Consider the following 12,419-nt stretch of genomic DNA (forward strand, 5'->3'; position numbering starts at 1 on the left):
AGATGGATTTGCAAAGTGACAGCATTAATGGGCTCAAATTTGGCAACAGTAGTGAGAATAGTCCAGGATCGGGCAGTGTTTCATTCTGTTGTTCTTAGGGTCACTATGAGTCAGTACTGGCTTGATGTTACCTAACAACAACAACAACATTAGCCTATGAATTTCACATAATTTGCCATTCTGTTTTCTGAAGCAGAATACACTTTTCATATAACTTAGAGAAAAGGACCCTGACTCAGTACTTAGTCACTATATACTCACATTTTATTTTCTACTTTCTACTTTATTCAAGAGCAACTTTAGTGCGATTCCTTCTCTGTATTTAGTTCTTATTGAAGCGGATTTAGAAATATCTCTGTAGGAAATACTTGAATGGAACAAGTTGTTAGTATAATAGTTTGGCAGAGGAGTGTAAAGCTCGAGCTAAATGTGAAGGAAGAAGGGAAAAGAAAATAAATAATTTTGAAAAACACATTTTATCCTTAGAAAATAAAATGGCTTTCCTTTGAATCTTCCCCAACTTTATGGCTGAATTATTAAATTCCATGGCAGTATTAAGCTTTCTAGAGAATAGCCAGTTGAATTACCCAATGTTAGTCTACCTAATGTTGATGATACAAATAGATTAACCACTGTAGCAGTAAAATGATCAAGATTTATTTTCATAAAACGATGGCAGAGTTGAGTTTTGAAGTGGAAAGTTAGAAAGTTATGCTTGTGTATTTTTAAAAATTGTACTTAAGACTTTCTAGAAATAAATGAGACATTTTGTAGTTTGAAATGCAAATCTAATAGTGGGAAGCAATTTTCATCATTTGGCTTTCATTTCATTTTTTAGGCTGGATTATTTTTTGCTTTGAATATTTTGTTGAATTTACATGTTTTCAGTAATGAAAGACATTTTGAATAAAATGAAGAGCATTACTGAGGTAATATAGATGTTGGTAAAATTACTGGGATAGCTATGCCTCCAGGGATTTCTGGTGCTGAGGTTCTAGGGATGGAACTCTTTTCTTCAGATTCACACCACTATTACCACCAGATGGCAGCACACACTAAAAGTGGGATGCCATCTCCCCACTAAATTCCAGTGATAGAAAATTAGGTGTGTACTATATGTCCCAAAGGAGTCCTAGTGTGATGCTATGGGTAATGAACTTGACTACAAGGTCAGTTTTAACTGCAAGGTTGGTGGGTCAAGCTCACCAGCCACTCCTCAGAAATCATATACAGGGTCAGTATGGGTTGGAACTACCTCCACAGCACTTACCAATAACAACATATGTCCCAGGACTCCTGTATGGCATTGTAGGATCAGTACTGGACAATAAACCACAAGATCAGAAACTCAAACACAACAACTGCTCCTCAGAAACACTATACAGGGTCACTAATCAGAATTGACCCAACTGTACTTACCAACAGCAATACTATATGTTCCATGGGTTTGGAAAGTGCTAATACAGAAAATGAATAGATAACAGAATGAGAAGCATAAAATAAATAGATTTTTGAGTCAACTAGAAAGCAACATAAGTAATTTGAACTCAATATACCTGTTGTCTTAAGATGCAAAAATTTTACATAATTTGAGTTTAATAACATAGCTTATATAACAATTTAGAACAGTGTTCCATTCCAATGACTCTGTCATAAGTCAGTTCTGATATTTACTGAATTTTTAAGTCATTGTCTTTTATTATATGTTTGATTATAAATGCTGTTTTTGAACATTTAGAGTTACCATTAGAAAACAGCAGTATCATAAAATTACATGTTACAACCCTGTGTTATTGTGGTTGTTAGTAGGTATCCATGAGTCAGTTCCAAATCATAATGGCCTTATGTACAACAAAACTAAGTCTTGTTGGGTCCTGGGTCACCCTCACAATTTTTGCTATGCTTAAATCCATTGTTGCAGTTACTGTGTCAATCCATCTTCTTGAGCATCTTCCTCTTTTTTGCAACCTTTTATTTTATCAAGCATGATGTCCTTTTCCAGGGAGTAGTACTACCTGAAGGACCTCTGGTAGCATACCGGGTTATGGGTCAGGCTGAAAATCACAAGGTCAGCAGTTCGAATCTATAAACGGTTTTGTGGGAGAAAGATGAGGCTGTTCCCATAAAGATGTATAGCCTTGGAAACACTGTCTAGGGTCACTATAATTTGGAACTGGTTTGATGGCACATAATCACCACCTACCCCAGTCTCTGCAAAGTCACCATTATTTCTAGGAATTTTGGCTGTGCTTCTTCCAAGATAGATTTGTTCATTCTTCTGCCAGTTCCTGAAATATTTAATATTTTTTGTCAACACCAGAACTCAAAAGCTTCAATCCATCTTCAGTCACCTAACATGACATTGATTATAGCATGAACTCGATGGCTCTGTAAGATAAGCACTGGAGTGCATACCACAAGCTTGGCAGTACAAGTCCACCAGTTGCTCCATGAAACAAAGATAAGGTTTACTGCTCGTGAGAAGATGTAAAGACACAGAAACTCAGTAGAGGGATGCTATGAGTTGAAATGGGTTTCACAGCATTTAACAATAGTAAAATTAGATTTGTCATAATCCTCCTCAAAGTGACATTTTTAAATTTTAAAACTTAAAAAAGAAGTCTTCTGCAGTAAATGTTTCCAATGCAATTCATTGTTTAATTTCCTTTTTTAAAGATTTTTAAAAAATTAATTGAGTAGAAGTTTGCAACGAAGATCTACATTTGTTGAAGTTCTACTTTCAGCAAATAAGGTACTTTGTTTCATTTCAGTGATTGCAAATCCCTCCATGTAACAACAGTAATCTGCTTACTTCTTATTTGTGGTTCTTATTTCCCTTCCAACCTTCTTCTCATCCTTTTTCAATTTTGTCCTTAGGTAATGTTGCCCTTTAAATCTAGAATGGTTGACCCTTCCATGGTGAGGATACCTCACTAGGGTTGTCCCTATTATATATCTATCCACTACTTAGCTGAAAATTGGGTCACAAAAGTGAGTTCCACTCCAGACATGAAGGGTGGTCTAGGGTCATGGTCTCAGTTACTCCAGTCTCTTTCTGACCAGTAGGTCCTGTCTTTTCATATTATTTTCCACATTTTTTCTCACTCTATATGGAGCCTTCTAATATGAACCATTTCAGAGCAGTCGGTAGTGGCTTCTTAAAGTAGTACCATGTTCAAGATGGCAGCAACTCTACTTTGGATCCAGTTTCTCAGATTATTTGCTTAGCATAGAGCTCAGCATAAATATGGAGAAAGCAGGTAACCTTAACACATATTTCTTGATTTTAATCTGTCCTTTAACGTTCCTCTCCAACACCATAGGTCAAATGCATCAATTCTTCTATGGTCTTCATTATTCATTGTCCAACTCCAAATGTATATAAGACTATTGAAAATACCATGGCTTAGGTTAGATCCATCTTAGTCCTCAAACTGACATTTTTGTTTTTGAATAAAGAGGTCCTATGCAGTTGATTTGTAGTGGTTTCTTAAAATAGTGCCATGTTAATGCAATATGTTGTTTGATTTCTTGCCTGTTGCTTCCAAGATTATTGATAGTGGATGCAAGCAAAATGAACTCTGACAACTTCAAAAATTTCTCTGTTTGTCATAATGATATTTATTTTTTAAGTGGTGAGGGTTTTTCTTTTCTTAACATTAAGGTGCAACCCATACCAAAGGCTGTGGACTTTCATCTTCATCAGTAAGTATTTTGGGTCCTCTTCACTTTCAGCAAGCAAGGTTGTATCCTCTGCGTATCACAGGTTGTTAATGAGTCTTCCTCCAATCCTGCTGCTATGCTCTACTTCATATAATCCAGTTTCTCAGATTATTTCCTCAGTATACAGACTAAATAAGTATGGTGAAAGAGTATCTAGGCACATAATTCAGCTAATTTAAAAACTCAGTGGCCGCTTTTTCTGTCCAACATCTGCCTCTTCATCTATGAATAGGTTACTAAGTGGCACAATTAAGTGTTCCAGAATACCCTGCAATATTATTTGTAGCTTTTGGTGATCCACACAGTCTAAACTTTTGCATATATCAAAAAAGCACAGGTAAACATCTTTCTGTTATTCTCTGCTTTCAGTCAAGAAACATCTGACATAAGCAATTCCTCATTCCATGACTTCATCTGAATCCCACTTACACCTCTGGCAGTTCCCTGTTGAATTATCTTTTCATGAATTATCAGCTCCCTGTTTTTGAATTATCTTTAGAAAAATTTAACTTGCATGATCTATTAATTATGTTGTCTGATGATTTCTGCATTCTGTTGTGCCATTTCTCTGTGGAATAGGCCCAAATACTGATCTCTTTCAATTAGTTGATCAGGTAATAATCTTCCAAATTTCTTGGTTCAGGTGAGTGAGTGCCTCCAATGCTGCATGAGCTGCTGAACTATTTCAATTTGTATTTCATCAATAAATGGAGCTTTTTTCTTTGCCCATGCATTCAGTGCCCTTTGGACTTCTTCCTTCACATGCTACCTCTCGGAATTGTTGAACATTGATACTTCACTCTGTGTACTCTTTCCATATTTTTTTGATGATTTCTGCTGCAGTCAATCTTTTTCCCAAAGAATCTTTCACTATTGCACGTCGAGGCTTGAATATGCTCCTCAGTTCTTACAGCTTAAGGAATGCTGAGCGAGTTCTCCTTTTGGTTATATAATTTAAGGTTTTCATTAGTGTGTGATGCATCAAATATATTCTTGAGATGATCTCTAAATTCAACTGGGATATGTTCAAGGTCATATTTTGGCTCTTGTGAACTTGTTATAATTTTCTTCAGCTTCAGATTGAACTTGTTTAGGAGCAACTGATGATATGTTCCACAGTGTGCCCCTGGCTTTGTTTTGGCTGATGATATGGAACTTTCTCACTGTCTCTTTCCACAAATGTAATAAATTTGTTTCTGTGTAATCCATCTGGTGAAATCCAAGTGTATATTTATCTTTTATGTTGTTTAAAAGTTATTTGCAATGAAGACATCATTAGACTTGCAAAATTCTATCATTCAATCTTCAACATCATTTTTGTTACCTAGGTCATATTTTCCTCTTTGTTTCTAATCTTTGCATTCCAATAACCAGTAAATATCAATACAACTTGATTGCCTGTTTGATATTTTCAGACTAAAGAAGTTGGTAGAATTTTGCAATTTTTTCATCACTGGCTTTAGTGTTTTGTGCATACATTTGAATAATAGTGGTATTAACTGATGTTTTTGTGGGCATATGAATATTATTCTATCACAGATAGACCATCAATTACTCTTATGCAAATTCAAACAGAAACTGAAACAATTGAACGAAAATCCATGAGAGTCAAAATACGACCATGAATATATCCCACATGAATTTAGAGATCATCTGAAGAACAGATTTGATATATCAAACATTAAAGACCACAGACCAGAAGAGTTGTGGGATGACATCAAGAAAATCACACAGGAAGAAAGAAAAAAGTCATTAAGAAAACAAGAAAAAAGGAAAAGATCAAAATGGATGTCAGACAAGACACTACAACTTGCTCTCCAGGATAGAGATGTTAAAGCTAAAGGAAGAAATGAGGAGGTACAAAAGCTGAATAGAAAATTTCAAAGGTCACCTTGAGAAGACAAAGTCACATATTATAATGAAGTGTGCAAATATCTGGAGTTATAAAACCAAAAGGGAAGAAGATGCTCAGCATTTCTCAAGCTGAGCTAACAGAATAAAAAATTCAGGCCTTGATTTTCGTTAGTGAAGGATTCTCTGGACAAATTATTGAATGACACAGAAAACATCAAAATGGAAGGAATACACAGAATCATTGAATCAAAAGGAAATGGTCAATATTCAACCATTTCAAGAGGTAGCATATAATTAAAAAAACAATGATACTGAAGGAAAAGGTCCATGGTGCATTGAAGGAATTGGCAAAGAACAAGGCTCCAGGAATTGATGGAATGAAAACTGAAATCTTTCAAGAAAGTGAGGTGGCACTGGAGGCACTCACTCATCTATGCCAAGAAATTTGAAAGACAACTATCTGATGGGAAGAGATCCATATTTGTGCCTATTCCAAAGAGAGGTGACCCAACGGAATGCAGAAATCCTTTGACAATATCTTTGATATCCCATGCGAGTTAAGTTTTACTAAAGGTAATACAGAAATGGCTTCGAGCATACATCGACAGAGAACTTCCAGAGTTTCAAGACAGATTCAGAAGAGGACATGGAATGAAGGATATCATTGCTGATGTCTGATGGATCTTGGCTTAAAACAGAGAATACCAGAAAGATGTTCACTTGTGCTTTACAGACTATGCAAAGGCCTTTGATTGTATGGATCATTATAAGCAATAGACAACAGTGTGAAGTGTGAATATTCTGGAACACTTAATTGTGCTATGAGGAATCTGGACATGGACCAAGAGGCAGTTGTTCGAACAGAACATGGGAACACTGAATGTTTTAAAATTAGGAAAAGTGTGCGACAAGGTTGTATTCTTTCACCATATTTATTCGAACTGTATGCTGAGCAAATAAAATGAGAAGCTGGGTTATTTGAAGAAAAACATGGCATCAGGATTGGAAGAAGACTCATTAACAACCCATGATATAAAGATGATACAATCTGGCTTGCTGAAAGTGAAGAGGACTTAAAATATTTACTGATGAAGTTCAAAGATCATAGCCTTTGGTATGGATTGCATTTTAATGTAAAGAAAACAAAAATCCTCACCACTGTACAAATAGAAAACATTCTTATCAATGGAGAAATGATTGAAGTTGTAAAAGACTGCATTTTTCTTGGATCAACCATCAACACTCCTGGAAGCTGCAGTCAAGAAATCAAATGATGTATTGCATTAGCTAAATCTGCTGCACAAGACCTTTTTAAGGTGTTGAAGAGCAAAGATGTCAGCTTGAGGACTAAAATATGCCTGACCCAAGACATGGTATTTTCAATAACCTCATATGCATGTGAAAGTTGAACAATGAATAAAGAATCTCATAGACAAATAAATGCATTTGAGTTATGGTGTTGGAGGAGAATATTGAAAGTACATTGTGCTGCCAAAAGGAAAAACAGATCTGTGTTGGAAGACGTGCAGCCAGAGTGCTCCTAGGATGCCAAGATGGCAAGACTTCATCTCTCATACTTCTTGGACATATTGTTAGGAGGGACAAGTCAGTGGAGAGGAATAATGTTTGGTAAGGTGGAGGGTCAGATAAAATTAGGAAGACCCCCAGTGAGATGGAATGGCAAAGTGTGGCAGCATCAATGGGCTCAATGTGGCAACAACTGAGAGGTTAGCTAGGTCTCAGCATTTCGTTTTGCTATGCATAGGGTTGCTATGAGCTGGTACCAACTCAATGACACCTAACAACTACAACATTTACAATGTTTCAATATTCAATATTCTGGTTCTTTCTAACAATGTTCCATTGCTTTCCATAAGGTTTCCTGTGGCTAAAAATTCAGAAGTATTCAGTCTCACCTACTTCCTAGTCTGTATTATTCTGAAAGCTGAGCTAAAACTTGTCCATCATTGGTAATTCTGCTCGTATTTACAATACTAGTGGCATAGCTGCCAGCAACACTGCAACATGAAAGCCACCACAGTATGACAAACTGACATATGAGTGGTAGAAAATTTATGGAACACTATATGTTATTTCTCCACTTGCTTATTAACTGATCAATAGTTAGGTTATATTTACAATGAGTTGAGTTGTATACTATATGATAAGGATAAACTTCCAATAATAAGAAAAAGGTCCTCTAGTGACTGCTTCTTTATTTGACTTCATAGATATTTCTTTATAATGAATCCCCAATATTATCTACCAGCCACAAAAGAAGATAAAAGAAATAAAATGAAATCCCAGTATTACTTGTAATTTATAAAATAATGAATGTAATTATAACTTTTAAAGGGAATCCTCTAGAGAAAAGGCTGTTGAGAGACTGTCACTGTCCCCTATTACAAACTATTCAGTGCTGCTTGTATTGCAACTTAAAACACTTCATGCTGATATTCATGCCCAATTCATCCTGTGTTTCCTGTGGGTTGAGATGGGAATAGCGGTTTACCCTTGTGTATGCATAGGGGGTATCTGTATTTGGAATTATCAGATTATATTTGCTTATGTCTAATTTTGCATTAATCAAATTAATCAATTTCATGACATGTGAAAGTTTACATTGAACAATGGATAAGGAAGGCATAGAAGAATCAGTACATTTGAATCATGGTGTTTGAGGACAATATTTCAAGTACCATTGACTGTCATAAGAACAAAAAAGCCTATCTTAGAAAAAGTACAGCCAGAATGTTCCTTAACTTGGAGAATGGTAAGACTATGTCTCTCATACTTTGGACTTGTTGTCAAGTGGGTCCAGTCCCTATAAAACATTTTGTTTGTGAGTCTGAGTGGACCTAGTGAACCTAGTGGTTTTGTGATCATTTTTCAGAGACTGGTAGTGCTTGCAGCATGGCTGACTAACTAACTGAAGAGCAGATTGCAGAATTCAAAGAAGCTTTTCACTATTTGACAAGGATGGTGATGGGACTGTAACAATAAAGGAATATAGGAGTGTAATGAGGTCTCTTGGGCAGAATCCCACAGAAGAAGAACTACAAGACATGATAAATGAATTAGAAGCTGATGGTATTGAAAAAGTTGACTTCCCAGAATTTCTGACAATGATTAAGAGAAGAATGAAAGACACAGACAATGAAAAAGAAATTAGAGAAGCATTCCATGTGTAGGATAAAGATGGCAATGACTATATTCGCACAGCCAAACTTTGTCACGTGATGACAAATCTTAGGAAGAAGTTAACAGATGAATAGGTTGATGAAATGATCAGGGAAGCAGATATTGATGATGGTGGTTAAGTAAACTATGAAGAGTTTGTACAAATGATGACAGCAAAGAGAAGACATTGTACAGAATGTGTTAAATTTCATGTACAAAATTGTTTATTTGCCTTTTCTTTGTAACTTATCTGTAAAAGGTTTCCCCTTACTGTCAAAAGAATAAGCATCTGTAGTAATTAGGATTTCATTCCTCCATGTTTCCTTCTCTTATCTTACTGTCATTGTCCTGAAACCTTATTTTAGAAAATTGATCAATTATAACATATGGCATGTGGTTTACTTTGGATATCTCTAATCCTTCTGCACATTTACACTTAGATGGAGTTGGTCCAGTGAGGGAACATCTGGGTTATGCCTTTTTTTAAGTAGTTTTCTTTAGGGATTCTCAGCATGTTGTTGTTGAAGTGTGGATTTGTAACTCTGCATGGACTAAGGACAATCAACAATATGTACTTAAAGTTGCCCTATTGCAAAATGGGTGTATTATCCAAGTAATCTTACACTATGTTTTTGTACTGCTGGTCCTGTACCAGAAACATTTTCTTTTACTATTACCTGCTTTTTAAAATTTGTTTAGCCACTTAAAGAAAATCTGCTTATGGAACAATTATTCTCAAATCCATTCCAAGTTTCACTCTAAATTCCGATACAAGTTCCATTAATCTAATATGCATTCTCAAATCCATTCCAAGCTGTATATTTGCTTTCCAATAAAAACAATTAAATTTATGCTTCCCTACAAAAAAAAAGACATTATAATTGGTAAAGTGGTTGGTCAGTGAAAAGAGGAAGACACAGGATGAGATGGAATGACACAGTGGCAGCAACAATGGTCCAATCATAGCAACAATTGTGAGTATGATATGTTGTTGTTGTTGTTAAGTGCCATCGAGTCGGTTCCGACCCATAGCGACCCTGTACAGGGTTTCCGAGGGTGTAAATCCTTACGGGAGTAGAAAGCCTCATCTTTCTCCTGCGGAGCGGCTGGTAGTTTCGAACCGCTGACCTTAAGGTTCGCAGCCCGATTCATAACCACTACGCTACCAGAGCTCCTTATAGGACTGTGTATGATATAGGACTGTGCAATGCTTCATTGTGTTGTGTATAGGATCACTGTGAGTGGGAAACAACTCATCATCACTTAACAACAAAACAATATATAATTTTCAGGTTGATAAAACTCAGTTAATACATGGCTACTCATAAATTTTCTTTCTCCACCCCTAAAATACATGTCACTATGAGTCAGAACTGACTTGATGGCAATACCAAAAAATACATGTTGAATTCCTTATGTTGTACTGTAGAATAAACACTGGAATGCTAACTGCAAGGTCAGCAATTCAAGACCACCAACCACTCCTCAGAAACCCTATGCATGGCTCCTGTAAGTCATAACTGACTCAATGACACTTGGCAACAGTAACAACAACAAAATAATTGTAGGGGACTATATAAAAGATGACTGCTTAATATTTATATTTAAATTAATTTCAATATACTAGTTTCATATTGAAAAGAATACTTTTATAGATAAATTATATCCATAAGGAGAAAAAGAAAGCACAATTATTCTTGTTGATGTGAGATTATTTTTATGCGTAATTTTTAGTTAAAAAGTGGGAGGGAAATAGTATGATCATTTCATAAACTGAAAATGTCTGAGCAATTATATTTTTACAATATTATAATGTTAAAGAAGCACAGCAAAACATATGGTACATTAAAGCATCTGTTTTATTCTTGTCCGGTGTCAGGGGAAAGCCTTTGGCAGTTGTAACTGTGAAAATCTCAGTTGTAGCTTTGATGTTTTGCCAAAATTTTAACCGGAAAAAAATAATTCATCCTTAATCCTTATTTAAATGTTTAATCCAAGGGCCTTCATGTTTTCTTGTCTACATAGATAATCTTAATACCAAATCAAAATGGCAACTATGTAACAAAGAAAATCAATATTATTTAATATATTCGTTAGAATATTTACTTTAGGATCAGAAACATATTTTCCTGGCATGTACTGCATTTCTGTATATTAAGTATATAGCAAATTTTAAAATTAGGTAGACTTAAAGTAACTAAAGACAGTGAAGTTCTATCTTTAAAAAGAATAAAATGAAAAAGACTATTGATTTTCTGAGAACTCTGTGGAAATGAGGAAATACGAAGAGACTGTAGACTGCCAGCTTCTCTGTGTCACTGCTCACATTATATTCCAAGTGCTCTAAAAGAAAAGAAATGATTAAGGACTTGATGGATGAGCCCCTCAATTTATTTCTTAAAAGACAGAAAAAGTTCCCCATCTTTCTGCTATAGTTATATGAATTGTTCAAATACAGATGAACAGATGAATTCTTTACTTTAAAGACAAAGAAGGTAATTGCATTGTTAAGAGTGTCAATTATTATTTTTTTTTAATAATCGCTCTGGCAATCAAGGGACACGGGCATTCACAACAAAGGGATATAATAGCTTTATAAATACTATTGCTTAAAAGTCTCCAATAGTAGTACCATCTTTGTATTACCATTTTGTTGTGACATGGCTCAGCTTTTCTCAGTAATAAAGAATGAATATTTTGAGGCACAATAGATTGCATACAGACAAAAGACTTTTAGTTTGAAATAAGGAAAAACATAACAATTTTTAATTTTTAAGAACATTTTAATTTTTAAAAAGATGGCTATTTTAATTTTTAAGAACATTTTCCTCCGCATTTTTAACATTTCACATTAGCAAGAGAAAAAGCATAATTAAATCTATTTAATTAAATCCATAGAATACACAAGGGAAGGGCCAGGTTTCCTTTAAGTCTGTCCTGACAAATACGGAAATATTAGAATCTTAATCAGAATATCAATATAATTTTTAGAAAATTATTATTAATAAAATACAAGAAGAATTTTGAGCAAAACATTTCTAAAATTCTTAATTTTTTGATACTTTTCACTTGTGTATAGTAAAAAAGAATTATATGAGTTTGTTTTTATTGTTAATTGTCATTGAATCAGTTCCGAATCATAGTGACACTGTATAGGGTTTCCAAGGAGTGACTGATGTGTTTGAACTACTGACCTTGTGATTCAAACTGACTTGCAGTTCAGTGCTTTAGCCCACAGAGACACCCCAGGACTATGACTATTAGGATTGTTGTTTTTATTGTTAAGTACCGTGGAGTCGGTTCCTATTCATAGTTACCCTGTACAGGGTTTCTGAGGCTGTGAATCTTTACGGGAGCAAAAAGCCTCATTTTTCTCCCACAGAACCTCTGGTAGTTTCAAATTGCTGACCTTGCAGTTGGCAGCCCTACTCGTAACCACTACGCTACCAGAGCTCCTTATGAATAATAGGATAGAAGACAACAAATTATACACCTGTAGTTTTTATGTTTGAAATATAGTTTTTCTTTTTCTTTTCATTGTAGACCTAGAGGATATGTTAGCCACCTCATTCAAGAAGTGTGCAAATTAGAATAAATTTGCTTCATCTTTCTGATACAAATTTGAAATTTGAAGGTAAATCCTTTGTTTCAACTTCTGTCTT

This window comes from Chrysochloris asiatica, unplaced genomic scaffold (assembly GCF_000296735.1).
Source record: "Chrysochloris asiatica unplaced genomic scaffold, ChrAsi1.0 scaffold00288, whole genome shotgun sequence".
NCBI classification, from domain to species: Eukaryota; Metazoa; Chordata; class Mammalia; order Afrosoricida; family Chrysochloridae; genus Chrysochloris; species Chrysochloris asiatica.